Source organism: Macrobrachium nipponense, chromosome 30, assembly GCF_015104395.2.
Source record: "Macrobrachium nipponense isolate FS-2020 chromosome 30, ASM1510439v2, whole genome shotgun sequence".
Taxonomy (NCBI): Eukaryota; Metazoa; Arthropoda; class Malacostraca; order Decapoda; family Palaemonidae; genus Macrobrachium; species Macrobrachium nipponense.
Genome location: NC_087218.1, coordinates 1,168,963 through 1,186,744, shown reverse-complemented (window position 1 = coordinate 1,186,744; position 17,782 = coordinate 1,168,963). Strand labels below are relative to the sequence as shown.

Genomic DNA, 17,782 nt, shown 5'->3' with positions numbered 1-17,782 from the left:
CTGTTCCATAAGTCATAAATTGGTTCTTTGGTTTGAATTTTACCGCCTATAACTGGTTCACTTAAGGTGGATTCTTAGGTGAGCCCTATACCTGCCAGACGTTTGTTTGGCGGCCGCTGATTGGCTGGAAGCTGCCTACCTTCTGGTACCAACCAATAAGCGGCCGCCAAAAAAACGTCTCGTAAGCATAGGGCTCATCCAAGAATTTACCTTATGTGAACCAGCTATAGTGTCCAATCAGCTGATAACGACGGAGTCTCTAACCTGAAATGTCTACATTTCAGATAAGGTGGAACAAGGTCCAGCGATGAAGGCCAAAGCCTCCAGAGGCCTCCAAGCATAAAGATGACTTTCTCTGCGGCGAAAGCAATGCATCAGGAAGAGAGAGAGAGAAAAAGAGAGAGAGAGAGAGAGAGAGAGGAGAGAGAGAGAGAGAGAGACCCCAAAAGGTTTCCTCAGACGCAAGCAGTCCGTTTTGAGACATGAGTGATGAGGAATGAGGCAGGATTGACTGTCCTGGTGGTGAACGGCGGAGAGCCATGTTCCGCGGAACTATGTGGTGAACACTGGTGGTGGCGGCGGTGGTGGCGGTGGTGAAAAAAAAAAAGAAAAAGGAAAAAAGGGAAAAAAAGGGGGAGGACTGAGAGTAGAGGCAGCCGTGGTCATCGTCATCATCGTCGTCGTCGTCGTCGTCGTCGTCCGTGCCATTCGTCCTCGTCGGCATCGCCATGCTCCTGCTGGGGATTGGAGTGGTGCTCACCGCAGCTATGGTGATCACGTTCGTCTCCAGCGCCTTCATCATCTTCATCATCCTCACTAGCAAACAGGTAGGTATGTAGGTAGGTAGGTCAGGGCAAGCGCATCTCCCTCTTATGGCGGTTTCAAAAACGGAAATAATCCATACCCAGTAGTTCTCAATCTTTTTAAGGCCCATGCACACTTTCACCTTATGACAGAATGTCATTCGCCCGGCCCCCTTTCCAAAATTGTCGTGCATTCCAAATAATATGCAACAAAATGCTAACACAAACACAGGCTAGCCGAGAGAAACCCCAGCGTGACCTCTCACGATGCAAGCTATGTTTTGTGTAGTCTTAGAGCCAGTTTGAGCCTGCCAATCTATGATCAGAATCCCCTACCTGAAACTCTGAAATTCCCCGCTATGAGGGAATTCTCCTCTGGATGAGACCCATTGTTCTATACAGTAACTTCAGCTCATTCAAGCCCGTTAGTCTCTAAGAAAATGCAATGGACTACAGTGCATACAACATGGGGTACCGAACATATGATACAAACATTGTAGAAATAGAAATGATACAGCCAAAGACCAAAGACGTTACAAAATTAATTCTACTACTGATATAAAGGAAAAACTTATAATCCGCGGACATAAAGTTAAAAGTTATAGCTAAAATGCAAAAATAATTAGGGCACTGAAGTTGACCCAGAAAGAATACTAGTGATCTGACGTGGAACAGGGCTCTGCAGTCAATATTAAGCCTACTAGCAATTTACCAATCCTTATTAAAAGCTTATTCATCTGCTGCTTCAGATAAGTGACTCGCTAGTGTTTTTTAACTATTAAGTATGATAAATTAGTAAAGTAACTAAGTCTACGGGCATAACCTGCTCCGTTTCAGGGAATCCCTTCTCACCCCCACCCCCTTCGGAGGAGGGGGGGCGAAGGTAGGATGAAACCCCATTATAAACCATCTTAGGGGTTCCCACTATAACCCTGCCAAGTTTCATGCCCATCGGACCGACCGTTTGGCGGTGATTGAATGACAGACGGACGGATAGACATAACGCCCATTATAGTATAGTAAGATATGAGCTGATTATGATGCTAAAATGTAATCGACTAAAATATTCCAAGCGATAGTAACTCTTGGGAATGTAGGACCGGAATTAACTATCTGGAAGCATACCTAAAATAGCACACATAACACCCAGAAATAATGCTGAGTGGCAACCTCAAACGAAATTATTGAACATGAAGGAACTAAAGAATTGAAACATTAGCACAGAAGTTGACACTCAGAACTAAGCTTGAGTTTGTTATTTATCATTATTCCATAAGATTACAGTCGTCATACAGCTCTGGCTACATTTTTTTTAATAACGCCTCAACAATTGTATCTATATATTAGTTCTAGTGTCTAGTTCTTGCTCAGGTGTCCTTGTTAAATTTCAAAGGTAAACTTCTGTATTATCTGGTTCTTTCATATTTTGATTTCTGCTCTGCCAGATTCGTTTCCAAGAGTCCTTCATGTCCTTCTATTTTCACCTTTAGTGCGCTGATTAATTTTGCTATTTACCTTCAACTTGAATCCGGAATCGCCGACTATAAGATTTTACTCGCTTATATCACCACTAAAGATAATTGGCCTCCGTACAGACGAACAAACACCAATTATCCAACACAAACACTAAATTATGCAGGCGAATTTGAATATGATTATGATGTTGATTTGAAAACGGACATTTTCTTTAACGGTAATGAATGAGGTCAAACCATTTTGCTGTCGTGTGGATGCACACACGTACGTCAGCATATTGAAAAACACACAATAATGCTATGGTTTTCCAAAGGGCGTTCGCAAACATTAGAGCAGCTTCAACACGGGTCCATGAAAGAGAGCAGAGCAAATACTAATTCATATCAGAGGAAATCGTACGGATAGATTGCCGCTGATGATCTTTCCCTTTGCTGAAAAGCAAACTGTATTTTTTGATGTCATGAACACTTTTTTTTTCTCTCTTTTTTAGACCTATGGCCATTTTGATCATCATGACAATGGCGCCATCGCGGCTGTAGGTAGTTGCTGGTTGTTAGCGCTTTTGTGCTATAAAAGTGCACGGACGGACGAATGTTCAGTGATGGATGCATAACAAACTTCTTTTTATTACTATTACTATATTATTAGTAGTAGTAGTAGTAGTAGTGCAAACTAGCACAAGAGTGAAGTTGACAAAGCTGTATGGACAGCTAATTAAGAAAAATCCATAAAGTCCCAATATACCAATACAAGTATTTATTACTTGTAATGGTACTGGGACTTTATGGACACCCTGTATACACACACACACACATACATATATATATATATATATATATATATATATATATATATATATATATACATATACAGTCCGCCCAAAACGGTTGAGTCATGTAGTGGAACACCCAGTCATAAGTACTGGGCTTTAAGCATTGAAGTAAGTACAGTTCGAGCTAAACCTTATATACATAAATCACATTTACATTAATATAAAAAAAAAACAATTACTAAATGAAAGAAAAGGAGTGATACCCTCTCCTACAGGAACACACACTCGTCTGAGGTTGAATAATCGTAATAACAATAACTTAACAACACATACATGGCAACAGAAATAATAATGATTAAATAGCAGTGGTAACAACACGTTTGGATAACGTAAGGTGTAAGGACATATAGAACACCCAGCAATAAACGTAAAGGTATATAATTGTCGACGAAGTCTCCTCACGAGACTAACAATAATCCTCATCTGGGAATTTGAACCGCCAGGCCAATACTTTATCCATTCAGGCTTGAAAGCCAATGAGCAAATCGTTAGCGAGGTGATTCACAGGTCGGCGTAACAAGATGGCGGTGATCAAACCCCAAAGAAGTTACTGTTCTATGCAACTGAGAGGCTGAAGCCTTATAGTATGGTGCTTCAGGCCAGTGGCTCAGCTCCTAAGGAGATGAATGCTAAATAATAGTCTTCGTGAGCTTTCATTTATTGTCAAAAAAGGAAAAGTCCAGCCTTTCGGTTTGAAATGGACGCGAACAAACGAATAAAACACAAAATACTCCTCTTATATATATATATATATATATATATATACTATATATATATATATATATATATATATAAAGTGCTAGAAGGATTTATATTTCCAAATACGAGTGACCAACAAACAGACAGATCTTTGGCGCTAATACGAGCATTATATATAATAAAAAAAAAAACTACCGCATTATCAAAATAATAAAGTTATTGGTAATTGTGTCATGTTTTATGAACTCAAAATAGCCGTTCGTAGATATGAAATAACTGATTGTTTCAGATCAAATTGGTGTTACAGCAATAGAGTAAACTGATAAATTGCGCTCTATGAAAAATAATGTTACTGAACTTTTATACAGAACATACACACTTGCAAAAGCTTCCACGCGTTAAAAAATATCTATAATCGATTCTACCTCCTCGAGGCAGGGCCAGAAGTTCACGTTTTCTACGCAATTGCCTTCACCAGTGATAACTGTGTCGAAGTATTTATGAATAAAAAAAATAAAGGATTCAAGGAACTGTTGGTAACACTTTTGGAACAATCTGAAAATTGGAAGATGAGGATAAAGGACGGAGAGAGAGAGAGAGAGAGAGAGAGAGAGAGAGAGAGAGAGAGAGAGAGAGAGAGAGAGGAACTTGATAAATTGGAAGATGAAGATAAAAGGCAGAGAGAGAGAGAGAGAGAGAGAGAGAGATAGAGGCAACTTATCAACCAAGTTGCAGGCCTTTATCTAGCCCTATTTCGTTGTCTCTCAATCCATTATCTGATTGGTCGGAAGCCTAAGAACATTTTCTTTGTCCAAACGACAGGGATTTCTTTGCTGCGCAAAAATAGAACGAAAAGTAATTTAGTCACAATCATTGGTAACCGACGGAACAGTGCCAAACCGTAGAGACTTATTGTACTCAATCATTGTTGTACAGGTGTCCATAAAGTCCCAGTACCATTATAAGGTATAAATACTTGTAATAGTACTGAGACTTTATGGACACTCTGTATTTGATCTTTTCTTAATTAGTAGTACTTTTTTTGGCACTTTTATACAGCAGTTAGCAAAACCATAGCAGTGACAAATACCATGAGAAACTATATCGACTTTTTCACGAGTTTGCTCCCTGCTGCTGCCAACACGGAACTAGAGGAATTCATTTCTGGTGATCAGTTTCATTCATCGATATGATGTGGTTCGGATCCCACAGTAAGCTGTAGGTCCCGTTGCTGAGTAACCAATTGGTTCCTATAGCAGATTCACATCAACCTTGCATTTGATGTCTAGGCCAGTTCCTTACAACGCTCCTGATTGGCTGTTGAAAAGCCAATCACAGGGCTGGAAACTCTCAGTCTCTCTCTCTCGAGAGTTCATATGGGCAGGATCTGTTTCACCTCTCCTGAAGGATACGTCTTTCAGGAGAGGTGGAGCTGTTGTGGTAGTTTTTATTTGTTATGAAGTCTTTTTCTTTTTGTAGTTTTGGTCTGTATTTGTTTCTCTTTTAGTTTTGTCATCTACACCGCGTTGAGTTTGAATCTCTCATAGGAACTTATTAGAATACTTGATTGTTCTGGACGTCTTGCTGAATTCTCATTTCATTTCATTCAATTCCTTTTCCTTTAATTCACTTTCTCAGGAGGCTTTTGACGTGAATTCGTTTCCTTTGGATTCTGGGCAAGTTAACACCACGTTTCTCTTTCTTAATTATTTTGTAAACACACAATAATTCACTGGTCAATCACACACAAATGACCACGGAGGGTAAACGGAGTATAACCCGACGCAAGTTCTGCGTTGAGAGGTGAGTTCCTTACTAAACTTTTCTTTCGATTCAACTGAGGTCTGGACCTATTCTTTCAATTCTTGCTCCACCTTCTTTTCTACTGGAGAACACCTTTAATTCTTCGTAATTGGATAATCTTGTCTGCCTACTACTTCCAGTGACACCCTTTGACGAATCAGGGTGTATGCTGTGAGCAGTCGTTACCACCCCCTGGTTATCGTTGTTCAGGTCGGAGATTGCTTGCATCATCGAATTTTGTTGTGTCGCTGGCATTGGTTTTATGGGTCTCACTTTTCAAACATCCTGGTTTGTGTTACGTTTCTACCTCTTCATCTACCATAACTCTACTAGTAGATTTTCCTAGCTAATATATTCCCTACATAACTATTCTTCTGCCTTTACATGTAAAGCATGTAAAGGCAGAACATACATTCTACCTATGTGAACTCTCTCGAGAGACTGAGAGTTTCCAGCCCTGTGATTGGCTTACAACAGCCAATCAGGAGCGTCGGAAGGGACTGGCCTAGACATCAAATGCACGGTTGATGTGAATCTCTACTACAGCCACGTATAAAAAGCCCTAAGAGAGCTGTTAATCAGCTGAGTGGTCTAAGTTAAACTGAGGTATACTTAACTCATTAAAAGTCAGTTCGTTTGTTACGAGTGCTATTTTTATTACTCTCTTCGTTATGTTTGCGGGTTCTTATTCTCTCTTCTTCTTCTGGTTCTCTTCGTGGCTACAGGTAATGCTTGGAAGGTTATTTGTTATATGGGCTAACCTTCCATTATCGCTTGCGATGAGTTTCTTTTCTCATAGGAACATTGTAGATTATTTATTTCGTTTTAGCCATGTCTCTCAGGAGGGCTTGTTTCATGGCGTGGATACATTCCACGGATTCTGGGCAAGTTAAACACCACTTAATTAATTTGCTTATAATTAGAATAAAGTATAAGTTTCACAATACAACACTACACTACACTGGAACAAAGGGAGAAGGGATACAGCCTCCCCGTATAAGGCCTTGTTCTTAACTAACTTTCTCTGGGAGCTCAAATGGAGTTTGAACCTAACTGATTCAATTAGCTCCTCCTTAACTACTCTCTAAGACACATCCTACTTCTTCTTGAGTGGCTTTCCTTACTTCCGGTGCCAACGGAAGTCAGGAAATCGAGTACCAATGTTTGGTCTCGTTTTCGAAACTGCTTTTCTTGCAGTCTGATACTGCAGCACATCTACTCTCTTTTCTACCTTAACTTCTGGTAGATTCTTCATCACTCTAGCCCTCACTATATATTTTTCTACATGGTTTTTCCTAACTATTGTCCCTACCTATTCTCTGGACAGACTCGTGTTTCCTAATGCGTTTTCCTTTTCTGTTTCAGTATAAGAGCAGCACCAGCCTCCTCCATCTGCAGCTGATGGGCACGAGCGTCATTCTGTCTCTGGTCTTCATCTTCTTCTCGACGCCTCCTTTTCTTCAGGTAAGACTTAGCTTGTGGTACGGGCCGTGTTTGTGATATGTCACTGTATGGGGAATAGTGCCGTCGGAATAAAATCAGTGAATGAAATTATGTAACAGTTGTTATAAATCTCTTCAATATTAATTTTTCTCTGTCTTTTTGCAGTTCTTATTTTAGCGTTCTTTTTTAAGGTCAATTTTGTTTCTAAATTCATGTTCATCCAAAGTCTCAGGATTCTTGTTTCTCTTTCGCTCGCAGGGAAAATGGCTTGCTGGAGACGACAGCATTCTCAGGCAATCTCTCACCACATTGGCGCCTTGGACTAGCCCGGACTGGGAGTCAGACGAAGGCGCCAATAGCACAGATGGCTTCAGCACTACAGTGGCCTCAGTGGAGTCTCCTTATTCCTGGATCCTTGAAGAGGACGCGAATAACACTACCAATTTCACTTTGGGTTACCAGACCACTTTAGAATCGGTCAATAGCAGTGTCGATAGAAATGATAGCGTTATTATAAGTAGGCCTAAGACTATTACTTTACATGCAGACTTATTGTGTCGATTATATGGTTTTCTTTTCATTATGTTTCACACGATAGCTGTGTGGGTGGTTATAGGTCTCCACTGCGACAAATACTGTGCCATTGCTACCCCACTTCGCTACAACCAACTTGTGACGAGGCATCGCATCGCAGCTTTCTCAGTTCTGGTTTGGTTCTTGGGGGTGGGGTTGGCCTTCCCGCCGCTAGTAGGTCCTTACACTTACTCTTTCGCAGGGGGAGTTTGCCTTCCTGTGTGGCACAGGCTCGATGCAGTTGCCTACACTTGGACTCTCGCAACACTCTGCATCATCTTGCCATTCATCATTATCATCATTGTTAACGGGCGCATCATCATTATTGCTAGGCATCACCAGCACCGAATTTTCTCAGCTATATTCGAAGTCATGATGTCAGCGCAGGCAACCGTAACTCATCAAAAGAATCCATTTGACGTTCCGAAGAAGAAAAGGAAATCTGTGTGGACAGTATTAGAGCAAATAGCAGCATTTGTAATATGTTATTTCCCTTTCTTTGTCACGATCATCTGGGAATCATTCTACCGAAGAAGAGTCAACCAGTATCTCCTTTTGCTGGATGTTATCTTCTTAATCTTAGCACCGGTCATCAATTCATTCATCTACGGGATCAAATGTAAGAATATCAGAAAAGCATTTCGAAACTACCTCAGGAAAAAGCTTTACAAGACGGAAGTAAAGCATGAGATTCAGGCCCGCATTCCTTCAGCAACTAATTCTCGGAGGCCCTCGATATCTTCCACCCTCGCGATGCCCATCCTCCAAAAATCTCTTCAGAGGCGAATGTCTGACTACCTTCTCCAGGACCAAATGAACCAGCCAAAGTTGTTGAGAAGGTCGTCGGATATGTCCTGGCATCCTCTGGAGGATGGAACACCATCTCCTACACGCCTAAGGAAGCCTATAGATACAAAGGCCCCACAGCGTCGAGTCATCACCAGTGGGCTCTCATTCCCCAGCCAGTGATACTAATTTCCTGACTGTGCCCACGTTCGAGGCTGCCAGGTCTTACTACCTCGGACAGCAGCGTGTGCGTCTCTCCATCTCATCTCTAGACTCAGATATGAGTTTCTCTGTTCGGGAGTCTCGCACAGAGGAGGAAAATCTAACGAGTACGTCATCGCCCGACAACCCGTCCCGTAATGTTCCTACAGCCAATGGACACAATAAAGACCATGATGCCCTATCTCCATCAACTCTTCACCTGGGGATGCCTGAGATATCAAACGCCAATAGATCAAAATCCTTAGAGCTGCCTTTGGTTAGCTGCCATGACTCCTCCATGAAGCCAAATGGCGACGCTAATCCAGAGAACAAGCATCAAGCTGACTGTCAAACACCACTTTTGTGCAAAACCTTTGAGCAGCCCAAGAGAAGCGCAAGTTTGACTTCATCTTCACCCTACGTATTACGCACCTTAGAAGCAATCCTGTCCGTAAGAATATCACAATCTCTTCTGAGGCGTGGCTCTGGCTGGGGAGGTTCGCTTGGAAGCATCGAGAGGCTCTCCAAATTTCTCCGAGAAAGTCGAAAGAAGCGTTCAGCCAGCCAATCAAACTCATCCTATTTTCCAATTACACTCTGCAGCTGATGGACAACACAACCGTACAACAGCAGGAGTCCGACAACAAAATAGACGACGGTAACGCTTGTCCTGAAAATGGCGACCTTGGTGTTCTGACATTCATCAACGCCCCTTGCCCAATGGGGTCCTTGTGTAGGTGTCTGTAACAAGGAAGCCCCCAGGGAAATGGAATCTACCCTTACAGTCACCTAACAAAATCTGTCTTTATGTGGAATCCTCTACTACCTGAAGCATTCATCAAAATAATCTATCTATCTGTCGTTTATTCCACAACGTGGAATCCATAATAACTGCATATAAACGTTACTACCCTAGCATTCATCAAAATAATCTCTCTCTCTTCTTCTTCTTCTTCTTCTTCTTCTTCTTCTTCTTCTTCTTCTTCTTCTTCTTCTTCTTAGACGCAATATATAAGCAATGATGATGTACCTACCACTCACAATCTCTTATATTTGTAACATTAGAAGTTGGTTTCGCAGTATTTTATAAATTTCAGTCCATAATCCTTTTTTATAAGGAGATTATATTTTCTATGGAGATAGATAGAAGAAAATAAACATTTTGAGTTAGTTTTATGGTCTGTAAAGTTAGTGATATAGCCGAGGAGAAGATAGACAAATGGAGATGTGTGAGAGTGAGAGTTCAACTATCACGTGCGTGATGATGATCTAGCTGTGTCTTTATTGTTTAGCTTAGCTGCCCTGTTAACCAGTAGCAGGCTCACAAAGTATCATGTAATACGTGGAATGACCAGAATATAAAATGTGATAATAAATGGATATAATTCAAGTATAACGTGTTTGTATTCCTGCTATATATATGTATATATATCCTTAACAATCCACGGTATAAGGTGAGTGAAACTGGGAACTTTGAAGAAGTAACTTACGTAGTTTAGTTATACACTCTCAAGTTCACACAGTGTGAACTTGAGAATGTAGAAATAAACTACGAAAGTACTTGTTCAAGTCCCCAAGTTTCACTCACCTTCCACCGTGGATAAGTCTCATGCACGTGTTTCCTTCGTTACTACATTAAATGTATATATACGTATATATAAAAACTGACCTAGTGCAGAGGTAGCCTGTCTAAAAGAAATGAAACGAAGACTATGACCAATGGCCACCATAACGATGAACACCCAGTATGTATTAAGAACCATAAGCCTAATGATTAGGTGGGAAAGATCGTGATTGACAGCGATCACGATTCATACGATCTTACTGTGGCTTTCTTCAGCTGCAGAATACGAAGCATGAGCAAAAGGGAGGATAAAATGCGATGATTTAATCCATGCTGAAACGTCATGTTCATTTATTGCAAATGAGCACGAATAAGGTTGTTAAATTCGTCTCACAAGAGTCGCCCAGAATCTTCGTCTGAAGAGATTAGGGAAAAATTTAGTATTGATTGATCCCTATAAAATTCCCATTTTGGTTCTTGGTATGCATTCAGCATACTTAAAATTAAACTAAACTTTACAGTCATATCATTGAAAAAGAAACCCACAAAATCACTTTGTAACAAATTGTTTACTTCTAAGTATTTACATTTAGTTTTTTACTACACACTCGAGTACTTTCAGGCCCTATCTGTGGCACATTTTCAAGAGATGTTTGGGATGTTAGCCTGGGTCAAGGCCCAGCAGTCTTCTGGAACTTCTTCTTGTTGAGCTGCCATTTATGTGATGGCTGTTCTGGTTTCCTTGAGAGTTGCCAATCCCCTCTTGTCGCTCTGATATCCTGAGCTGATGGTCAATGGGATTCACTCTTGTGGTAAGGGTGTGGTCACCAAAAGTCTGTTTGGGCAGGAAACCTAATCTCCAGGTCAGCAGGGTCAATCTTAGCTTCTTTTAAAATCAAAGCTCGGCTTATGGGATCTTCTGAGGTAAAACATTTGGTTCCTTCTATTACTTTAATCTCTCTGATGAGTGCAAAAAAGAACCTTCTACTACCCTCCTGTAACTAATTTTGTTGCTTTTGTAATAAGCCCTACTGTTTTTTGAAATCCATCCTATGGTCATTTTTCCCAACAATGCCTAGCTATAGCACTCCCCTGAGAGTTAAGTTGTACTGCCCTTCTATGTTCTTGGATTCTAGTCCTTATTCCCCTACCTGATTTCCCCACATATCTGTCTCCACAATTGTTGCAATTGATTTTGTATCTCCCGCCTACATCATCGTTATTACTGTCTTCTCCTTCCAATTTATTTTACATACTTTGTTTTTACGGTATTATCAAAGGTATATACAAATTATATTTACTTTCTTTCATTTTTGAAGTGATTTGTTTCATTTTAGGCATAAAAGGGAGGGCAACTATTTTCTTGTTTTCTTTATTCCATGTACTCACTACATTTGCTCTGTAAAAATTTTTTTTCTAGCTTTGTTTGAGTGCCCTTTTTCTGAACCATTCCGGGTATGCTAATGCATCGAAGCTTTTACCGATGTACTTTATTTCTTGTTATATCTTACAAGGGTCACACGTTCTCATTGCCCTAAGAAATAACCTGTTAGAACCCCTATTTTTATATCATGACTGTGAAAAGAGAAGAAATGAATATATGAGTTTGTATGTGTGGGCTTTCTATGTGTGCTGATTCATATCCTGTTTCTTTTCTTTCTATGAGTATGTCTAAAAGCGGGCAGTTTATTATTGTTACTTTTCTCTAAAGTGAACTGGATATTGTTATCAAACTTATTGAGTTCATCTAGAAAGGTTTTCTATTTCATTTTCATCACCTGGCAGAATAGCAAAAATATCATCCACATATCTCCCCACCATCCTTTCAGTTTTAAGTTAGGGACATTAACATTAGGAACTAGATTAGTTTCGAAATATTCCATATAGATGTTAGCGAGTAGTAGTTGATAATGAGGACCCCATTGCTACTCCATATTTCTGTTTGTAAACTTGTCCCTCAAACGTGAAATAAGTATCACTGACACAATTTAATCAACTCAAGGAAGACGCCTATTTCGATGTTTGGATTGGAAATACCCTCATTATGTTAATCTGAAGGAATTCTAATACTTTATCTAAGGGGACATTGGTGAATAATGCTACTACATCAAAACACTAACCATGTGTCCCTTTATATTCTTTTTCTTAACTTTGTCTATGAAATCTACTGAATGTTTAATATGGGTTCTGAAAATATACCTAAGTATATTCCTAGTTCTCCAGCTAACCACACAGCTAAGTTTTTGTTAGGAGATTTTCCTACTAGAAACAATAGGGCGTAGTGGGCAGCCCTCCTTGTGTATTTTGGGGCTGCCTATATATATATATATATATATATATATATATATATATATATATATGCAAGTTCAGGTAATTTACTTGAGAATAATTTATTGCATAGCATGTCCTTCCCATTACTAGTCTACTGATTATTTTCTTCACATTCTGATTAAAGGTATTCTGAAACTTTTGAATTGTTGGAGGATTCTCTATTTTAGCATAAGTAGTTTCATCATCTAGTAGCCTGTACATTTTTGGAACCCTATATTTCTGAAAACTATTTCATGATAAAACAATGCTACCCCCCCCTTTGTCAGCTTTCATGATTCTAATATCTTTGTAGCTTTTTTAATCCCTTCAGAACGTACTAAATCTCCTTGGCAAGATATCTCCAAGTTTGCTTTCATTACTCCCTACCTCACTCCTCTGAGAAAAGGAGCTAAAAATCATTGTGATGTTCACATTAAGGTAGTTTAATCTTGCTGTTGAATTCTATGTTAATATTGTTGTAGTCCCTGCACAGAAATTTAATCCAAGCCCTACTGCTGCTGTTTCATCCCTAGTCAATAATCTACTTGAGATATTCTTTATATTATCCATATTGCTAAATTTTATCCAAACCGAATTGCTGAATAACTCTCAAATTTATTTTTAATGTTGACCATATTACGATTAGTATCAAAGTTTACTCTACTGTTGACCTGCCCAACAACTTTTTTGTACCACTCACCCCTTATCGTCTCTTGAAGTGTGTGTAGTACCTTACACCAGCAAATGCAGCTTCTTTCTTCTACCCTAAGCTCTTGCAACTGATCCTTGATGTATCCTTCTGAAAACTGTTGAATTACATCGGTAAAAGCTTCGATGCATTAGCATACCCGGAATGGTTCAGAAAAAGGGCACTCAACAAAGCTAGAAATTTTTTTACAGAGCAAATGTAGAGAGTACATGGAATAAAGAAAACAAGAAAATAGTTGCCCTCCCTTTTATGCCTAAAATGAAACAAATCACTTCAAAAATGAAAGGAAAGTAAATATAAATTTGCATATACCTTTGATAATACCGTAAAAACAAAGTATGTAAAAATAAATTGGAAGGAGAAGACAGTAATACGATGATGTAGCGGGAGTATACAAAATCAATTGCAACAATTGTGGAGACAGATAATGTGGGAAATCAGGTAGGGGAATAAGGACTAGAATCCAAGAATATAGAAGGGCAGTACAACTTAACTCTCAGGGGAGTGCTATAGCTAGGCATTGTTGGGAAAATGACCATAGGATGGATTTCAAAAACAGTAGGCTTATATACAAAAGCAACAAAATTAGTTACAGGAGGGTAGTAGATGGTGCACTCATCAGAGAGATTAAAGTAGTAGAAGAAACAAAGGTTTTACCTCAGAAAATCCCATAAGCCGAGCTTTGATATTAAAAAGTTAAGCTAACCTGGAGATTAGGTTTCCTGCCCAACAGACTTTTGGTGACCACACCCTTACCACAAGAGTGAATCCCATTGACCATCAGCTCAGGATATCAGAGCGACAAGAGGGATTGGCAACTCTCAAGGAAACCAGAACAGGCATCACATAAATGACAGCTCAACGAGAGGAAGTTCCAGAAGACTGCTGGGCCTTGACCCAGGCTAACATCCCAAACATCTCTTGAAAATGGGCCACAGATAGGGCCTGAAAGTACTCGAGTGTGTAGTAAAACTAAATGTAAATACTTAGAAGTAAACAGGTTACAAAGTGATTTTGTGGGTTTCTTTTTCAATCTTCAGAAGAAAACGGAAAGAAGTTTTTGTTTGGTTAGTCATATTATTTCCAGCATAAAACGAGAATGAATCTCGGTAATTAGAATAAAAGACAAAATTGATGAAACAGCTCATGGAAAAATGTCTAAAACTACAACGAAGATTATACATAATAGCCTTTCCTCAAAACAAAAAGTAACCAGACTTTAAAGCAAATACAAGTAATCACATCTGATTGGATTTCTAGAAGATCGATATAAAACGTAAAATTGATAATTAATGGGATATCTCCAGCTGACCTTACCGAAATAGACCTTCATTACAGGTTTTAATAGTAAACTGATATCCATTAATGAAGATGTCGGCATTTATCAGCATTTCCTACAGTTACGCGGATATTTTTTTAACAACGCCCTCCTTTTTATCGATATAGAATGCTGCGAGTTTTAACTTGACTTTTGCACAGTTATATCCGTAGATTTAATACTTAGTGACTTAAAGGCATTTCTGAATATTTAATGGAACTAATTGCCACATCGAGAACAAATATATTTTACTCATCATTTCATATTTCCTGAAAAATAAACATATTCTTATTCATCATTTCATATTTCCTGAAAAATAAACAAATTTCTTACTCATCATTTTCATATTTCCTGAAAAATAAACATATTTCTTATTCATCATTTCATATTTCCTAAAAAAATAAACATATTCTATTCATCATTTTATATATTTCCTGAAAAATAAGCATATTTCTTATTCATCATTTCATATTTCCTAAAAAAATAAACATATTTCTTATTCATCATTTCATATTTCCTGAAAAATAAACTTGTTTCTGAGTCTGCTTTGTCCTTATTGTTTCTAGAAGAAATCCCCAGAAAGCTTCGCCATGGCAGAACAGAAAATGCATTATGGCAAGTGACCCCGTAACAAAATTTATTCATTAAAACGAATCTATTGAAGGGAATGGAATAAAGAGTGTAGCCCAAAGGCCAAGCGCTGTGACATATGAGGTTATTCAGCACTGGAAAGGAAATCGACAGTAAGTCTGAAAGGTGTAACCGGAGGAAAACCTCAAAGCAGTTGCACTGTGAAATAATTGTTAGGAGAAGGTGGACAGCGAGATGAAAGATAATTAATCTGAATGGAGGTACAGTAAAAGAAATGAAAGGGGTGCGGCTAGGGGCCGATGGGGGGGGACACTGCAAAGAACCTTTAGTAATCTACAGTGCATTCCGCGAGGTGAGGTGATGGAACTCTCACCCACGGGGGCGGATCTGTTGAAGACGTGCTTGTAACAATGCCAGAAATTCCATTAAACTTTCTGAGATCTTTTTCTCTGCTGCTACATAACTAGGTCAGCTCAAAGGTGGTCTTTCATATAAGAGTATTGGAGACAGGGTAGCACTATACACTGAAGCACCATCAGCGCTGTTTGTTACAATAGTAAAAACTTCTATCTGTACCTACTGAGTACCTTTACGCCAAGTATTAATTAAATCCACAGACGGAAGGAATTGGAGATTGTAATTTATCAGATTGCAGAGCCAAGCCCTGCGCCCTAAGGGCCCTTTCACACTATGCGTTTTGCCAACGCAGCGCTATGACGCAGACAGCAGTCGACTTATACATCTTATTGGGTCGTTCACGTCTTGCGTGTGCGTCAAATCGCCGCTGCATTACCGCATAACATGTGCGTGATACCACCTGTCCAGGCTTCTGCGTCAACGCGGAATAATGCGATGGCCAGTGGACCACTATGTTTAAATGGACGCCTTCACATCTTGCGTGTCACACCGCACACTGAACTTCTCTCCAGTGGCACTGGAAAACCCAGGATAAGGCGTAATAACAAATATATATCCTATGAAAATCATTATCTACTGGGAACATGTTGAATTTTCATACTACATATTATGTATTTGTATTCAACTGATGAAATCTTTACGGTATATACTGATACTTTATCATGTGTTTTAAAACTGTAAGTTTGATACAGAGATTGATATGAATTTATAATTTTAACCGACATAGAAAATTCCCACTTCTCTCTCTCTCTCTCTCGTCATTTTGAAGGGCTGAAATCGTATAACAGGATCCAATAAGAACATATTTATTTTGTTAATGAGATAAAATTTATGACTTGCAATATATATTGAATTGCCTAATTAATGAAAAATATATTACTTTTATTTTATGCCTGCATATTTTTATCAATATATTTTCATGGTTATTTAAGACGTAAGAAACTAAGCTCCCGGTTGTAGTTGAACTTGTTCACTGTGCAGCTCTCCTTGAATCTTGAGATGTTTCCCCTGTTTTTTTATATATATATATATATTGAATGTAAATTATATATATAAAAAAATGTAAAAATGAAAATCTCGGATTTGAAACCAAATCGCGGGAAAGCAAAACGGGGCTAAATATGGCAGGGTAGTAACGTCTATAGTGGAGACGAAAGCCAGCGTTGTTGGGATAATAGACTCGAAGATTACAAAAGTCGAATTTGACTATAGTATCTGCATGTCATATTTTGTCAAAGAAGCTTATAGTATATGATACCAGCCACGGCAGTTCCTCTAATGATCTTGAGACATACGGAAGTAAATAAAAAAGTTGTTGCCATACTGTTTTAGATCCTCAAATACGTGGCAAATGCGGCTAATGTCTCTCGCTGTGCATTCAAAGAGTGCACCCAATAGATTTGGCATGTCTCTCTTTTTCCTCCTTAAATGCACTCAATAAAAGTACAATGTACCCTCTCTCTTATCCATTGTGGTTGACCGTACAACCCATCACGACTCTGCTGCATAAACAAATCTCCCGCCACAGACATCACTGAACAAGTCGCGAATGTCGTTGATTGCCGCAGCTGTGTGCGGCAACATTTAAAAAGTCCACCGCAGCTCTGCGGTGCGGCGGACGCATCTATCTGCAGCAACAAAACGCATAGTGTGAAAGGGACCTAACCCTTCCTTTGTATCCCTTGACCGAGAAAAATGTGAAGACAAAGAAAAGGGGTTATTTACGTTTTAGATGTAGTTTTCTTAGACCTATGTAGCTCCTCCGTGATTATGGTATATATATATATATATATTATATATATATATATATATATATATATATATATATATATATATATATGATTATGCAGCCAACGAGCTGAGCTAACCATAATCACGGAGGAGCCACATAGGTCTAAGCAAACTATATCTAAAACCTAAGGTAACACTTTTTTTACTATTGAGACTCTATTTAGGATAGGTCAATGATAGCGAAAATCAAAACCGCGTAGGTCAATTCAACGTGTGCGGCAATTTTTAGTTAAGATAATTGACAATAATCTGCCAGCTTCTCCTAACACGTACCACTTGCTATTCACACACATTTTAACAAACGACGTTTCTTTCCGCCCCTGAGCATCAGGAAATTCGAATTTTGGTATCTAATTTGAATGGCATGTTGTAACTTTAGAGTCTCATTATTTAGAAAAAAACAATGCCGGAAATCCACCTACGAACTTTCAGAAAAATTAAGTATCACGGCCCATCTGTTACCATT

At 39.0% G+C, this 17,782-nt stretch overlaps 2 pseudogenes; both read left to right on the top strand.

Moving 5' to 3' along the window:
- LOC135202218 (uncharacterized) overlaps positions 1-17,782 on the top strand; it is a 312,977-nt pseudogene that overhangs the window by 250,558 nt on the left and 44,637 nt on the right.
- LOC135201996 (uncharacterized) lies at positions 445-9,696 on the top strand (annotated as a pseudogene).